The sequence below is a fragment of the Cupressus sempervirens genome, chromosome 7 (genome assembly GCF_028749045.1).
Source record: "Cupressus sempervirens isolate cs-2001-9-10 chromosome 7, ASM2874904v1, whole genome shotgun sequence".
In the NCBI taxonomy this organism is placed as follows: domain Eukaryota; kingdom Viridiplantae; phylum Streptophyta; class Pinopsida; order Cupressales; family Cupressaceae; genus Cupressus; species Cupressus sempervirens.
The window spans coordinates 921,157,649-921,175,371 of NC_143124.1; positions in this window are offsets into that span (position 1 = coordinate 921,157,649).

Here is a 17,723-nt window from a genome sequence, read left to right on the forward strand (position 1 = left end):
AGTCAAACCATCCAAGTGAAACAACAAGCTGTCTGAAATGTTGAGTGCAATAAGCCCCATGGCTTCATCCATCTTGTTCCTGTGTTGTAGAATCTCAAAAGGTCGTTGGAGATTAGGCTGATGCTCATCCAGACAAGACCATAGACCTCTTGACATTAGAAGTCTAGTCATTTGTGCCTTCCATGTGTGGTAGTTGTGTGGTGTGAGACGGGATATAGATGGATCCGCCATTGAGAGAAAGAAGAAGACGGAAGTAGAAGGGTCTTAACTGAAGTAAATTACAGAAAAGAAAGACACCCCCCCACAAACGTACAAAAATATCTCTCAAATACCACAAAAAAACAACTAAGGAAAGCAAAAACTGGAAAGGAACCTGGATTTGTTGATGCAGAATAGGAAACAAAAGCCTCTAGTTTGACACAAAAAATGGAAGCTCAAACGAACTCAAAATTGTGCGAAACTAGCACCAATGTGTCCGTCTCTGAGTCAGCTTTCCGACGCTTCTTTCGGATCGGAAAAAGACCTCCGTATGCTCAAGTTATAGCCAAAAAACCGACTGCTGCTCCAAAAATGCACTTGCTGGAAAATTACAGACACTGGCATAAATTTGACGGCCGTATGCCCGTCACAGACCAGTCGCCGGCAAAAAAAATCCGATTACCGGAAAAAGACGTCACTGTCCGGAAAATGACATCACTGACTGGAAAAGACGTCAGCGTCAGAAAAGTGACGTCATGGTCGAAAAAGTTGGAGACGGCGTCGGAGGAATATCACCCGCCAGCGGTGGCGCCCGGGAGGAAAACCCGGCGGCGCCGCTGTCTGCGGAGGCAGTTGCGCCCGGGCGGCAGACAGGAGGGGGTGGCGCCGCGGCGGGGGCCGCTGGCGGAGCGGCCTGTCGGAGGCGCTGCGGCGGCCGAAAACAGGTTGGCCCGCCGGTGGTGCTGTGCTGGTGGCGGAGCGCTGGCGGCGTCGGGTTGGCCCGCCGGTGGTGCCCTGGCGGCGTCAGGTTGGCCCGCCGGTGGTGCCCTGGCGGAGCGCCTCCTCTTTTTTTTAAATTTTAAAATCGCAAGTCGTCCGTACAGTCCGTACGGAAGCTTCGATGTAAAAAAATTTTGCCTTCCGGAGCTCTGTCTCCAAAAACGGAAAGTTTTATATGAATTTTGACTGTAAATGGCCTTTCGGATCCAATGGTGATGCCCGTTTGGGCTGAAAGTGCTCCAAAAATTCGCTCTAGCCCTGATTTGAAGAAAAAATGCACAAACAAACTAGGGTTTGTGACTTTGAATCACGGCTTCACAAATCCTTCAAACAAGAAGCAGCAGGGAGGCTCTGATACCATGTAGGAGTTGATGAAATCCAACTCCGCAGTCGCCAAGATCACCTGCATGCAAATAGCTTGCTGAAGAGAAACCGAAAGAGCAAGAGAATGAAGTAAACAATGCAAGAGAAAAATATTTCACAATAGGAAAATGAGATTGCTATGTGAATGGAGTGATTTACAATGAGAGAGAGACCGTTTAAAAAGGCCTCATGGAAGCTTGTAGAACAAGCTGGAAGGAGGTAGAGGACAAAAACGACAACTCAACACATATCCTCAAAAAGTGGAATATGCTAAAAAAGGAGAAAACTCCCGAGTTGTCAACAACAACCACTACATGCATTAAATACTAAATATGCATTAACCTAAGTAAGCTTAAGTAATAGAATAAATAATTAATAATTAATTATTTACTCTAACATATGTTGCAGTAGTAGTGAACTGTTCTCGTATTGTTTAGTTTAAATAGTTGTTGGAAGACATGAAGGTTGAGATCAAAGGAATAGTTGTTATGTTTTGTGAGAATACAAGTGCAATTAACATATCAAAGAATCTAGTAATGCATTCCAAAACCAAGCACATTGCTATAAAGTATCACTTTGTTAGAGAATTGGTGCAGGATAAGGAGATCGGACTAGAATATGTCCATACAAAAGAAAAGATTGTTGACATATTCACCAAGCCATTGCCTAAGGATGCATTCTTGTATCTAAGAGGTAAGCTAGGGGTCATTCCCCTATCTGAAGCTCACTAAAAATAAAGTTTTAGTGATGCATCAATAGGAACCAAGTTGAAGATCTATCAGTTGATGCATTATAGTCATGGGAACATTACATATGAATCAGTACTCAAGGTATATTGTTACTCATTTGGTATGTGTTGTCTTTGGCATGTGTTGTCAAAGAGGGAGAGTTTACTGTCATATCTTTCTAAAATTTGAATTTGTTTGTGGAGAGTTTTCTATTTGGAAAAGAAGCTATGTAATTGCTTCATAGAGGGAGATTACTACATTAGAGAAGTTTGTGGTATGAAATCTAAGAGGGAGAAAATTTCTATCAGAGAAAGACTTGTTTTCAAATTTCATTGTGCTATGACATGTTGAGTTTCCATCAATGCCAAAGAGGGAGATTGTTGGATACAACTGTCCAATGGTGTATTGTCTTTGATGTTACACAAATGTCATATTAGTTGGCAGACAGTATTTACCAAGCTCAATTGCTTAGTAAAGCAAATTTTAGAGTGTACTGAGCATTCCTGGAAATTACTCTATGGAAATAGTTTCTACTGAGCTCACTCGTGCGTCAAAAGATTTTGTGGCAGAAGTCAGTGTTAACCAAGCTCACATGGTTAACAAAGGAAAGTTAGTGTTTACCAAGTTCTCTCGGTCTCCAAAGGATTTTGTAGAATTCACAGTGTTAACCAAGCCTCTATTGGTTAACATATGAAATCAATTCAAGAATAGTGTTTACCGAGTAGGGTCAGCTAATGAAGGATTTTGTTGTTTTGGGAAACAAAGTTTAATTATTTCATGTAATGATTGTAGCTAACTGATGTAATGATTATTGGTAATTGTAAGTTGTAAATGAGCCAACTTGACAATTTGTAAGGTATAAATGAAAGGTCAAGTTGAGAATTCTAAAGAGGAATGAGCGAGCATGCAAGTGTATTGATTCAAGAAGAAAGTGTGAGTGAACTTTGAAGGATGGTTAGACATCCTTGAGGAGTAGCAAAGTTTTATTTGATCAGGAAGGATCTAGTGGAGCAGAATAGAGATCTGTATCAGCAATTCAGTTGCATCTCATTCAAGTGCTTTCATCGTTACTTTCTCACCATTGTAGCAGTGATTTCTAAATCTCTTAATAGATTTGGTCTAATAGCCATTTGTAAATCCTCTAACAAGGTGAAAATTCTATTGAATTGTTCTAAAGACCTCTAGCAAGGCTACTCTTAATAGGGTGATTAAATCCTCTAACAAGGTCACACCTAACAGTGTGTTTTGTAACCTTTAACTAAGTTGGCTCCTAACAAGGCTCACTTCAGAAGAGTGAAAATCAATAGCTAGTTACTTGGTGGTTTTTCCCATATTGGGTTTTCATGTTAAATCTAGTGTCTCATGTGTTCATTTTATTTATTTTATGGTTACATGTTAATCACTGTGAATGCTTAAAAATTAGTAATGAATTAACATACACTGCATCTACTAAGTTACAACATTTTTCTGTATGTTTACTGAGTGATAGCAGTAACTAGTTTATTTGACATCTAAGGGATCTGTGGATTTTTTTTGTGTGGTAACTGATTCACCCCCCCTCTTAGTTACTCCATCTATATTTCTAACAAGAAAAAATTTCAATAGCTTTTTGCATACCTTGAGTCTCTTAATTTTTTGTTTTTTCATGTGATATTTCCATTGTAAACTACTGCATTGATTCCTCCAAAGGAAGAGAATGGCAAATATTTGTAATAGGCTGAAAAATATGTGAATATTTTTCTACTTCTTGGTTGTCACCTGATTCCTCTTCTAGATCCTTTTGTTGTTCATTGGTCATTCTTCCAATTTCTTTAACTTCCCACATTTCTTCTACCTTTTCCAACTCTTGCATGATAGATTTATTTTGAATGAGGATAATATCATAAAAAGATTTGAGAAATTCCACTTGTTTTCTGAATCCCCTGTGACCTCTCTAATTTGGTTCTCTTTAAATGAAGGTATAAAGATAAAGACACCCACATCATTTTCATTTCTTATAGGATTCCAATCCTTCAAAATATCTGGATATTTTTGAAATATTTTCTGGTATTCAACTTCAATAGAGTCACTAACCTCCATCCTTGGAAAGGTACCTCAAAGTTTTTAACAGATCAACTGCACAATGACTTTGATATTCCCCAGTAGAGTCGCCAAAAATCTACTAGTAAACTGATTTGTCTTTCTTCAAAATCTTTCACAAATAACTCTTAAATGCCAAAATAGAAAGACAAACTATGAAGCCAATAGTTGAGTCCTTGCAATTATTTTGTCAAGTACTCTTTGAATTTTGAAATGAAATTACAACTCCCTCCTTTTGATTTAGAGTAAATAATTTTATGATATGGCTTTAACCAGAAGGAAAATAAGGAACACTAACATCCAATCATCAACATGATATGAATGCAAACTTTGATTTAAATGACTTAAAAAGGAAATCAAATATATGGCACACAAGCCATCTAATCAATCTTCCCATTTACAAAGAAACAAAAGGGAGATTTGATACTTTCTGCATATATGATGCATAAAATTGTAAGATTTCATGACACACAAAAATCTTGATAAATAAGAGAAAGATGATATTCTGAATGTGATTAAAATAACCACAAGATCATTTCCAACTAGAGAAAAGTACATTCAAACCATAGGATCTAAAAGTAAAATTCTCTTCATTCCAAATATATAAGAAAATAACCATATGATAATTTTCCCTTACACCATAAACAAATTGCAAAATAATAAAATCTCATTCCTTCCCTTCCTTGTTACAAATTTTTTAAAACATAAAAATGTCTTCCCCTTTTCTTCAGAAATGCCATGTATGAAAACTAGAGAGGAACCTTGTTACAATTGAATTTTCCCTTTTTAATGAGTTTCTACCCAAGTAGTTCAAAACTACATGTAACTTCCTAAATTTCTTTTTTATTGATAACTCTCCCCATTAAAATCTTCTCACAATCGTCTCAAAATACAATAATAATTAATTCTTTTTTTTAAGGAATTAATTATTTCAAATTTATCTTACCCCCCCCATTAATTGACCCAATTTAATTATTTTATTGTCATAGTAATGATAATTAATCCTTAGTGGGATTAATTATATGAGAAATTAGTCTTACCTACAATTGATTTAATAATTAATTATTTTTCATTTAAATTGAATGATATTTAATTCTTAAAAGAATTAAATATAATTTATAAATGCAAAATAATTTGTAAATTTTAAAGATTGCTACTTTCTGACTCCATTGAATGAATAGGGGATACTTAGGGTTTCAAACCCTAGGTAATAGTGGCTCTAATTGAGGGCTACATTCTGTGCCAGGATGTAGAAAACTCCATAATCTTTAGCATGTTGTCTAGTACTTTATCCATTGGGTTGTAGGGTCACTAAGTGATATGCTCTTCTCATGTTGGTAATATCACTCCCCAATAATTGATTACTACATGTAATTGACATGGAGGATTCACCTTGACCTATAAAACCTCCACTACACCCTCGGCCTACCACTACATTAACAACTACTTCTTCTTTGATCACTTTTAGACTGTGGTTTCTTTATTATTTCATTGACATTGGGAAGATGCTTCTGTGGAAGTGTCGATTTTATCTTCCTTTACAACTATCTTTCAGATGCTCAATCCATTTATTCCCTTGTAGCAATAATATATGACATTATTTCACCTTTATCTATTAAAGATAATAAAAGATTATGATGTGGCATTTCCAAAGTTAGAAAGGCATTGCAGCTAGATAATTTTTCACATTGGTCATTGTTGTATAGCAACATAACTCAAAATTTAGATAACTATCATCACCAATATGCACTACATGTGATCTGATTATAGCTTCTACACATGAATCTCTGAATTTTTAACTGTAACAACATGTATTGGCTTCTACTAGTTTTAGATTGTACCAACTAGTTGTGTCAAATACCAACCCACTATTTATCCAAGATGCTTCTTATTGTTGCTTTCGGCAATTAGGGTCTTCTAAAGGAACATATATGCTCTTTGGAATAACTAGTTGTCTCCAAAGGTAGATGGCATGGCCTATTAGAAAAATGAATGCACACAGTTCCTCACTTTAGCAACACTAAGGCTTGACCCCATTATCTATTTATCATTAGTTCCATTGATTGTTTTGCAATATGAATTGGGTCTTTGTTAGAGTCTGGTTTCTGTAGAACCCATTCTCCATACTCATAAAATACCAAACACTAAGCCACTCAATTTGGAGATAAATGGGAGTGAAAATATAGAAAATTCAATATCCTTAAAATTTGTAGAGCATGCCTTTGGTAAAAGAACCATGTTTCTTCTTCTCAACTCAAGATATTTTTTGAGAGAAATAGAGCACCCCCAGTTTGAGATGGAGGACCATTTGCACAAGACTATGTTCATTTTTATACTTTGACCTTTCAAAATTTTTATTCCTAAATTTTGCATCATTTTACTGACTGAGGTTCATGACATTGGGAGTTTTGGCAACCAATATGCTTGTAGGAAATAATATCACTGAAGACCAAAGTCAATAGGAGCAACATGACCGATTGCTGACTCTCCAAAATTAGGATCTAAGACTTTCTTAATTGCTTCATTGTTTCCATCAAGTGGCATTGCCCTAACCTTGAAACTGGCTAGCATCACTCCCTATCCTAGGCTATAACAATTGACAGTTTTCTCACAACTCTACAACTAAAGGGTATGGAGAAGGAAATTCTGAACCATCTCGCTTTCACCTTTGAGCATAAATGCAAGTAAGAAAGACACAAAATCCTTTATAAAAAAATGGATCATAATTAAAAAGAATGGATCCATCTGATGGGTCATTAGTTGCAACAATTTCTATTGGACTCCCACAATAATTCATGACTGCTTCCCTCCAAATTTTCCATGCTTCCTTCATATGCATGACTACAAAATTTATTGCTATATAATTCATGAAATTTGTATTTATCCCACATGTGTTTGATTTTGACCCCATTACTATCTGAGCTAAATGGATGTATTTATCTTATTCAAAATTACACTCCAACTGCTTCTCAAGATTCAATTCAAATGCCCAAAACTTAATGGTAGACTGCTTTGAAGAATATTCTCTACTCATAGTGCACTCTACTTCCACATATTGGCTTCCAAAATATGGTTCCCATTGAATTGATACAAGAACATACATATACATAATAGTATCTCTTATCATTCTAAATCATCTTTTAGTGCTTCAAACTGACCATGATTTATTTGTTGATTGACTATAGTTGCCAAATTATTATTTCTAGTCAACCTCTCTTATCTTCCAACTGTCATATCTCAAACCTAATTAGGGTTGTAGACACCTAAATTTGATTACACTACTTTGGTAATCTAATTTAGCCATCTCTAAAGGCATCATTAATTAAATTCTTATTTAATTAATCCTTTGTCATCCCCTAGTTGATTAATTTAATTAATCATCTATAGTCCTAATTGATAGATCAAATAATCTATTATTTATCAATTAAATCCTTTTCTCCTATCTAATTCCAAAAATCCCTATTTATTAAATAAATCTATTTGATAAATGAAATCCTCAAATTCAAAAAAACCCTAACCTATCTCTAATCCTCCATTTAGCCTAATCCACCCCATCCACCCATACTAACCAAGCTTAGCCACTAACTCACCCACCCTCATTAATGCCATCCACTTGCACATCTCTAACATCCCTAATCTAATCCTAAACCCAAGCCTAATCCACCCCCTAATGTTGTCACATTCCTTAAACAAGTTTAAGACTTTCCTAATCCAAACCAAAGTCTCCCCTCAAAAAAACCCAACCACTAAGTCATGAGTGCTCTTACAAAAAATAAAGACTCTTACAAGCCCACTCATGACTCTTACATCCATCTTACACACTCTTCCCTCTTCCACACTCATTCCTCTTACATCCCTCTTACATACTCAACCCCACTCATCATGACTTTAACCAACCCTTAACCCTACCCTCTCACACTCCTCCTCCTTGTGACAAGTGCCACCTTCCCATTGGTGCTAAACAAGCACAATCCATGTGCTCCCCTTTGAGTGCATCTTGGCCCTCCTTAAGCCTTCATCCATCCTTGCATCTAAGCCCTCCATCCCTCTACCCCTTAGCCTATAAATTGAATCCCATCCCAAGCCATTTCATCAACAATCTTTGAGCTAAAGTTACCATGCTATTTTGAGAACCAAAGCCATCAACCATACCCTTATAATGCCAAATTGAGAGCTCACAAAGCTACCAATTTGCCATTACCCATCTCTATTGAAGCAGCTTTTGAGCATCTTGAGCATACATCCACAGCAAAAGGACACATCTACAGAATCAAGAAAGCATGGAGTGTTTTCTCTTGTGAGGTTTGCACTTCTTATTTTCTTTCTTAGTCTAAGCATATATGTGAATTTAGTTTTTGGTTTGTGAATGTTTACTTCATTTGTTAATGTTCTTTGCATACTGATTCTGGTTCTACAAGGGTTAGAATATATTTTTTTAATGTTTTTTCATTGGGAGATGCTGAAGATTCCGATTCTCCTTGAACATTTAGACCCTTCTTTCATAGAGCCATGGATATTATTTTGTATCCAAGAGTCTTCCTACACACCAATATTGGTAATTTGACTAAATCTTTTAATTTGAATAATGTTCTTTGCATCAAGTTATACCCTTAAAACCATTTGAATTATGATTACTACACATCTACCAAGTGTCCATCCACTATATAGACCATCCACCATGAATCAATTTTGAAAATCCTAACTTCTTGAAATGTAAATGAAAATATTTGGCAGGCATCATTGTTTGAAAATTTTCTTTTGAAAAATATTTTTCCTCCTTTATTGGAAAGATCCATCAGTGCCCTTCATTGTGTTATTATTATATCTCTACACATAACTCTCAGAAAATGAATTTTTGTTTTGAATATGGAATTTGAATCTAGAAATCGGTGGTGAAACTCGATGAGCATAGGGTACTAGCAATCAATTAATTAGACTGTTACCTAGGATTTGAAACCTTAAGTATCCCCTCTTCATTTAATAGCATGATAGAGTAGTAATCTTTAAAATTTACAAATTAAATTGCATTTATATATTATATTTAATTCTTTTAAGAATTGAATATCATTCAATTTAAATGCAAACTAATTAATTATTAAATCAATTGTAGTTAAGACTAATTTCTCATATAATTAATCCTAGTAAGGATTAATATCATTATTGTGACACAAAAATAATTAAATTGGGTCAATTAAAGGGGGGTAAGATAAATTTGAAAAATACTTTGAAATAATTAATTCTTAAATTTTTTTAAATTATTATTTTATTTTGAGATAATTGCAGGAAGATTTTAATTGGGAGAGTTATCGATAAAAAAGGAATTTAGGAAGTTACGGGTAGTTGTGCTTGGGTAGAAACTCATTAAAAAGGGAAAATTCAATTGTAACAGGGTTCTTCTCCGGTTTTGACACTAACATTTCTAAAGAAGAGGGGAGGAAATTTTTAGGTTTTAAAAATTTGTAACAAGAAAGGGAAGGAATGAGATTGTATTTATTTTGCAACTTGTTTATGGTGTAAGGGCAAATGATCATATGGTTATTTGCTTATATATTTGGAATGAAAATAATTTTACTTTTAGATCCTATGGTTTGAATGTACTTTTCTCTTGTTGGAAATGATCTTGTGGTTATTCTAATCACATTCAGAATATCATCTTGCTCTCATTTATCAAGATTATTGTGTGTCATGAAATCTTACGGTTTTATGCATCATATATGTAGTGAGTATCAAATCTCCCTTTTGTTTCTCTATAAATGGGAAGATTGATTAGATATCCTTTGTGCCATATATTTTATTTCCTTTTTAAGTCATTGAAATCAAAGTTCACATTCATATCATGTTGATGAATGAATGTTAGTGTTCCTTCTTTTCCTATTGGTTAAAGGTATATCATAAAATTATTTACTATAAATAAAAAGAAGGGATCTGTACCTTCATTTCAAAATTCAGAGAGCACTTGAAAAAATAATTGCAAGTGACTCAACTGTTGGTTTTAGATTTTGTCATTTAGTTTGGGCATTTAAGAGTTATTTGTGAAAGATTTTCAAAGAAGACAAATATGTTTACTAACACACTCAATATGTATCATCATAATATATGATCTTGTCATTCAACATCAACGAACCTCTACCTTTTATTGGACATGGGATACCATTCCCTAATATAATAGTTCCCCCATCACATTCTTCAAATTTGTTAAACTAACTAATGTCTCTAGTCATGTGATTTGAGAATCCACTATCATTGATCCATGTATAATTCTTACTAATATATGAAATAAGATCTTTATCATCCTTATATCTTTCCTTATTATGGTCTTATTTAAAAATGACATACACTGTTGGAATATTCAAATAGGAATAATGCTTCTGAGAGGGGGGGTGAATCAAAAGTACTGTACTTTTAGCATTAAAACCTTTTAACTGAAAGTAGATTGCATGCGTATAAACATATCAAACAATTATGAAAAACACATAATCATCACCACATAACACTTGAGATTTTCGTAACCCAAAAACCCTCCATAAATAAGAAGGTAAAACTGGGGTGGGGATTATACCCACAAAATCATTGCAATAATAAAGTTTAACCACTTCTGATGGTCTGCCCTGTTAAAGGCTTTACACTGTATCAATAGTGACCTGGTTAAAGGATTTCAAACACTTTACATGAAGTGTTACCCTATTAAAGGATTTAATCACCTATTTAAAGGATTCTACAAAATAGCTGCTAAGCTAACCTATCACCATAGGGTTTTCTTCCTAATACAATTGCTAGAGAATATTAGGTATAATAAACCTGATAGATTACAATCCTTCGATTGCTGAATATAGGAACTTGATCTATTTTCCTTGATCTTGATCCTTTGTGATCTGATACTCTTCACTCTGAGAATAGTTTTCCCTTGAACACCCTTGTCCATCCATCATTGGGTTTAATGTAATTTTTTCTTCCTTATAAAGACATTCAAAAACTTAGGGTTAGGTATGGATCTACGATCCATATTGAATCTCTGTTTCCCACTCATTCCTTGCACTTCTCTTATTAGTTACATGCCTTCTCCATTTTTCTTACTGGCTGCATGTTGATTGCATGGGAAAAACAAAAGATTCGATCTTATCTTTTAATCCTTCAAGATTCATCATATGTCGGCCATAAAAATAGTTTACATCTGAATTTGTAATGTTACAAACTCATATGTGCATTCTGTGTTGCTCGACACTTACTGATCTCTGATGCTCAACACTTATATTAAACTGGCTTACTCGACACTTGTTGCATTTTTGTATTGCTCGACATCATCTATGACTCGGCACTCAAATTTCACTTGGCACTTGTATCATGCTTGGCACCTAAAGTCATTCGACACTTAATCTTCACTCGGCACCTGAAGGCTGCTCGGTACTTGAAGATCACTTAGCACCTATTGGATTTCCTAACTCAGCTCATATTGTGGCTCGACATATGTAGTGCACTTGGCTCCAATGTAGAAAGTGATTAAGTGTGTTGGCACTCAAGTGTCAAAAACCATTCTAAGACTAAAAATCTCCCCCTTTGACATGAGTGACAAAAACACTTAACTACCCTTATGAGTACATGCACTAATCTGCTTGGTATATACAGTAAAAATTTGTAATGTACAATATATCTACCTCAAAAGTATTGTAACTCCCCCTGAGTTGATTGTACCATTATTAGTGCTATCTTGGTAACCAAAATTTGATGCTGTATATCATGCTCAACCTTTGTTTTCTTATTTCCCCCATTATCTTGTCTCCCCCTATTTTTATTATCTCCCCCTTTTTGTTTATTATCTCCCCCTTTTTGACACTTATGTCAGAGGGTTTTTAAGGGTTAAGACCATATTTTCCAAAAATGTGCTGTTTACCTCCATAATCATCCTAAGAGCTGCATCCCAATTATGCAAAGCAATTTCCAATGATTTATGCTAGAGGGTAGTCTCTGCAGCAAGATGAATAAGTCCTTCTAAAGTAGAAAGATTAGGATCTTTCTTGAGAACAGTTTTAGCATAGACTTGTTCTTTATGGAGAATTTCCAAATGTGGGGTTATAGAAGATTGGAGCGGTAATAGTTTGGCCTTGATGGTGGCCTCTTTTATTGTTAATACAGCTATTTCTTTTTGAGTGTGAAGTGTTTGAGCAAAATGCTTCTCACTTTAAGCTGGATCTCTAGGTAGCTGCATGCTAGAAATATTCAAATTTCTTTCCAGGCTCTTTATCTTTTGGCTGGTCTCTTGTGTAAAATATAAAAAGTCACACAACTTTTTGTATAATGAGAATATATTCTCAAGTACCTTTTTGACTTTGTCTATGACCTTTTCCAATTCTATCTGAGAAAGTGCTATTTCACTGGATATTTTCTCATTAAATTTTCCTTGAAATTTTCTTTCAGACCATTCCATGAGTTTTGCATTTGTTTCTAGGTTTGCATTTGTCACCTGTTCAACAATATCTGATAATTGCTCCATAATATGCTTTGACTCATCTGGTGACTGAATACTAAAGGCATCCATAAAGATGTCTTTAATATCATGCATTGTTTGCTTTTGTTTATACTCCTTCCTGAGTATTTCTTGCCTCTTCCTTCTATGTAATGCTTCCTGTACCTCATTGATTTGATCAATGTTTATTGTTTTTGAGTCATAGCTGGGTATGACTATCTCCTCATCTAGTTCAGGGTCTCCATAGTGAAGTACCCTTGGAACTTTGGTAGAACTTGATCCTAGTGTTGATATTTGCAATGGCTATTGTGAAGGAGTTCCCGAGCTAGGCAAATTTATCAATGTTTGTATTGCCTCTTGCTCTTTAGGGGTTTCCTTTGTTTTCTCCTCCTGCTGTCTACCCTGATCAATTATTGTAATTTTAGGAAGTCCACCTTGTGTTTGAGCTGTAGGATTAGATGTAATAGTCTGTCCTATTTGTTCTATTGCTTTTTCTCCCGCTACACTTGGCTTTTGTATTGTGGTGTCAACTATACCTGTTGAAACGACTGTTGGCATTTGAAGTTGACCACTAGTAGCTGTACAGATGTTGGAAGGTGGTTCTTGTGGATTCAGCTTATCTCTAACAATGTTTTCTACTAGTTTTTGCAATTCATCCACACTGACCAATACTGGATCTGTACATAATCTTGCTTGTTGTGTGGATTGGTCAAGGATTCTTTTGAGATCCTTTGTAGTTAATGGATTTGATGTTCTGAGCAGAAGTGTCAAGAACATCCTGTACAATTATTGTTTCTATAGGTGTGATGGGTACATGAGGAGGGCTAGAAGTGGCATTTGTGTGTCTTGCACACTCTGATCTTGTTGCTGCTCTTGCTCAACTATTGCCGTTATATCTTGCTTTTGTGTCTCCTCCTTCGTTTCTCTCTTTTCTTCTCCTTGTTTCTTTTCTTCTTCCTTCTTCTCTTCTCTACCTTGCTTTAATTCTATCTTCTCTTCTCTCCTTCTTCTTCTTTCTTCTGGTGGAGCAGAAGCTTCTTCCTTGTATTCTTCTTCAAGAAAATCTTCAATCTTTTTGTACAAGTTCTTCCATGATTTGGTTGTTCTTTGTACAATATCTTCCATTTTGTTTTGGAGAATGAAGAATGCCCTATATTTAGGTGTAAACTTGGCATTGTGCCTTTTGATTGCTTTTTCTACTTGCTCCTTAGTCAAATCAGGCAATATGCTTAGGGTTGATTCTCTCATCTCCTTTTCCATTCTTAAACAAAAATGCCATCTGTCTTCTACAATTTTTGACAGTTCATCTGGCAATTGTCCATCTAGTTCAAGAGGGGTGTATTTGAACTGTGCCATCATTCCATAAATTGATTCCTCTATTCTATTCTGTTATACTTTAGTGAACTTATTAAAATCAACTTTATTTATATTGCTTAAATCTCCATTTCCAATCTTTTTACATATTATATCAACTGAAGAATGACTTACCTTTTTAGATTGATCTTCTTCATCAGTATCAGGTTGAGCTACATATCTTCTTCTTTTCCTAGGCTCATCCTGTGTCTTCTTGATTGGTTTCTTCTTTGTTTCTTTCTCTTTGGATTTTTTAGTTGAGGCCCTTGTTGCAGCTCTGGTTGTTGGCTTTTGGAGTGATGGCATAGCAGCTTTCTTTGGTTTGGGCTAAGCTGGAAGCTGATCTTTTATTTTTCTTTTCTTTGGCTCGGCCTGGGTTGGTACTTCCTTGGTTTCTTCTTCCTCATCACCTTCCTGCTTGTCTTCACCTAGGCCTTGAGTTAATTCCATTGGGCCTTGCTCTTGTTCATCCTCTTCATCATCATTGTCATCATCATCATCTTGAGCTTTAGCCTCTACCCCTTCACCGAATTGCTTCTTAATTTTCTTCATCAACTTATCTTTCTTTTTCAATGTGGAGGCAGTTTTTGATTCCATATTTATTTTTGATCTTACCACATCATAAGTGCCAAAATGTGGGGCACTCTTATCTATTTCTTCTGCCAACAATGCAGTTATTGCTGCAAATGCTTCATCAACATTGATTTCATAACCAAATGGCCTTAGCCATCTCACCCTTGGAATTGTAGCTTGAATGTAGGTGAAGTCAATATCAACTAAGAAACATATATCATTAATATGTTTTTCTACTAAAGAAACTGGTATTCTCACCCTTTGCTTCATGAATTTCTTGAAATCCTCAAAATAGCTTGTCATTAGAGTATCAAAATTTTCTCCCATTTGTTCTATATACTCATTTATTTGGGATATGATAGTCTTATCACTCCTCCATGTCACTTTGCCGAAAGAAGGAAATTCATTCTGAATATACAAACCAAAATTGCTCCAAATTTACATTGAGCACCCTTTGTCCTTCTTATTGCAGTTAGGTTTTCATTTATCTACTATAGTTGTAGTTCAACAAGATCATAAGTATGATCCTTTTTCACTAGTTTATAACCTACATCTACTGCTATGCACGGAACACTGTTGAGTCTATCGGATTGGTAGAATTTGTGGGCAATAACTCTAACAACAAACTCAACTAGAGGATCCTGAATGGTATGAATAGTCATTCCTCTCTTGTTCCACCGAGCACCTGTATTCTTTTCAATGACCTCCTTGGATTCACTTCTCAAGGTCTTGTGCTGATCTAGGGTAGGATATCCAGTTACCCTATGAATTATTCTTTTTGTTAGTTTGATAGGGACATCTTCTAACCACAAACTACCATCATGAATTCTACTCAATATAAGTCTGATCCACTCTATCTTGAATACGATGGGAAAACTTAAAACTTGTGTCAAACCCTTCCTTTCAACAATTTTTTATTCATATTTTAATACTCCATTGACACACAGCTTTGCAAAGGCTTTTCTAATTTCCATGTCTCCTAGGGCTCCTATCTTGCAATTGTAAAATCTTCTTACATCCTGAACCATGACAACATTTGGGGGTATGCAAGAAAGGGCTCTGGCTGGGTCATTTTTGTATGCCACTTAAGGAATAGGGTGAAAATTAAGCTGCCTAACTTCATTAGACATTAGCTCTACTTCAAACGACTCTTTTTCTAGGGTTTTCTTGGAACTCGAAGCCATTTATGTAAACTAGGGTTTCTTTTATAGAAATACAAAATTGCGTAGCTCGGCACAAATGAAAATACCTTAGGATTGATGAAAAATCATTGTAGGAGGTTGCAATTTGCCTGAAATACTGGATTCTCTATTGTGAAGTCACTCTGTGCTCTTTATCTCCTCTACTTCTTGATTGCGATGAGGAAAAATGATTGAAATCACGATAATATACCCTATTTTTGTCGCATTAAATACTCAACTGCAAACTTAGCTTATGAAGGATTTTTAACACTACTCAGCTTGCACTACATTCTTATTTTACTCAGCTTCCATAGGAGTTTCTTAACTTGGCATCAGTCATCAACTCGATCGCTATTAGGAACTCAACTTCCACTAGGATTTTACTCGGCATCCAAAGACTGTCTGAGTATCATTTTGTCTTGGCATCTTGTTTCATGCAAATTTTTACTTTGCATTACTTCTTCATGATTTAGGGCTGATGTATGATACTTCTTTCTATCTATCAACCCCATAGACTCATCTTTGAGATTAATTGGATGAGAAATGATCACTTGACCTTGTGGGTGAAGTGACCCTTTCATTGGATGTACCTGATTCATTCTTTTTCTGCCATTTCTTCTTCATGTTTTTTCTAATGTATTCCTCATCAATCTTTTCTTTGCCCTTGTTTAATTCAATTTTTGGTGCTTTTGACCTTGTAGGACAGTTTCTGCTGATGTGACCAGTTTTCAGGCAACTGAAACATGTGGTTTGGCTTAGCCACTTGCTATAATTCCCTCTAAAATGTGTTTTGATGCAATTCTAGGGTATATGTCCATATTCCTAACAATAATGACAACTATGCTTGGTGTTGTAATCCCAATGGTACTGACTTCCATTTCCTTTTGTTCTAGTTTGATGATTTGATGTCCACATAGGCTTTGATCTGCATTCAAATGCTCTGTGTCCATACTTCTTACAATTATAACAATGTCCATCAAATATTTGTGTCCTTATAACTCTGGATCTACAATCTTGTGTCATATTTCCTTGCATGTTGCACTTGTGAAAGTAACTTTTGTTTTTGGGTGTGTTTGTCTGATTGGTTCTTCTACTCCTGCAAACATTAATAGTATGCCCCCTTTTATTATAGTAATGACAAGTAGGTTTTGAATCCTTACCTTTTTCACTTCTTTGTTCAATTCTCTTTGATGATTCTCTAATTTCAGTGCTGTTGTATCCATGCCCTGATGTATCATGGGCTGATCTTGGAAATTTCATCAATTGTTCAAAGTACTTGATGGCTTCACTTGATTTGTTGAGATTCTCTGCTACCTGTTTTTCTCTATTCAATTCATTCTACAGTTGTTCATTCTGCATCTTCAAAGTGGAGATCTCAATATCTTTTATGTTGAGTTCATGATGAAGATTCATTATTTGGGCAAGTGTATCCATCTGCATGTTTAATATCCTTGATAATTCAGTACATTTTTCTTCAAGTCTGTTTGCAAGATTTCTTTTGTCATTTTCCATCATGACTTTGTCCTCAATTTCTCTTTTCTTTTGTTCAGTGATTTCACATAACATTATTGCCTAAGATTCATGTTCCATCTTGAGAGATCTTATTTCATCTGCTTGAACTTTGTTTTTCTCCATCAGTTCTGCTATTGCTGCATCAAACTCTTTAGTGTCTCCACTGGTACATAGTTTTGTGGTATCAATCTCCTTGTAGTTTATATCATTTTCAGCTATGGCTATATCCTTCCTTCTCTTCAAGGATTTTCTCAATTCCTCCCTTGCTTCCTCTACTTTTTGTAGAGCCAGTTGCACATCAATCACTTGATTGTCAATAATCTTCCCAAGTTTGAAGACTTCCATCTTTAGATCTTTTTCTCCAAGTTTTTAGACTTCTTCTTGTGAGAACCTTGTCACTCTGATACCAATTTTTGGAATATTCAAATAGGAATAATGCTTCTGAGAGGGGGGGTGAATCAGAAGTACTGTACTTTTAGCATTAAAACCTTTTAA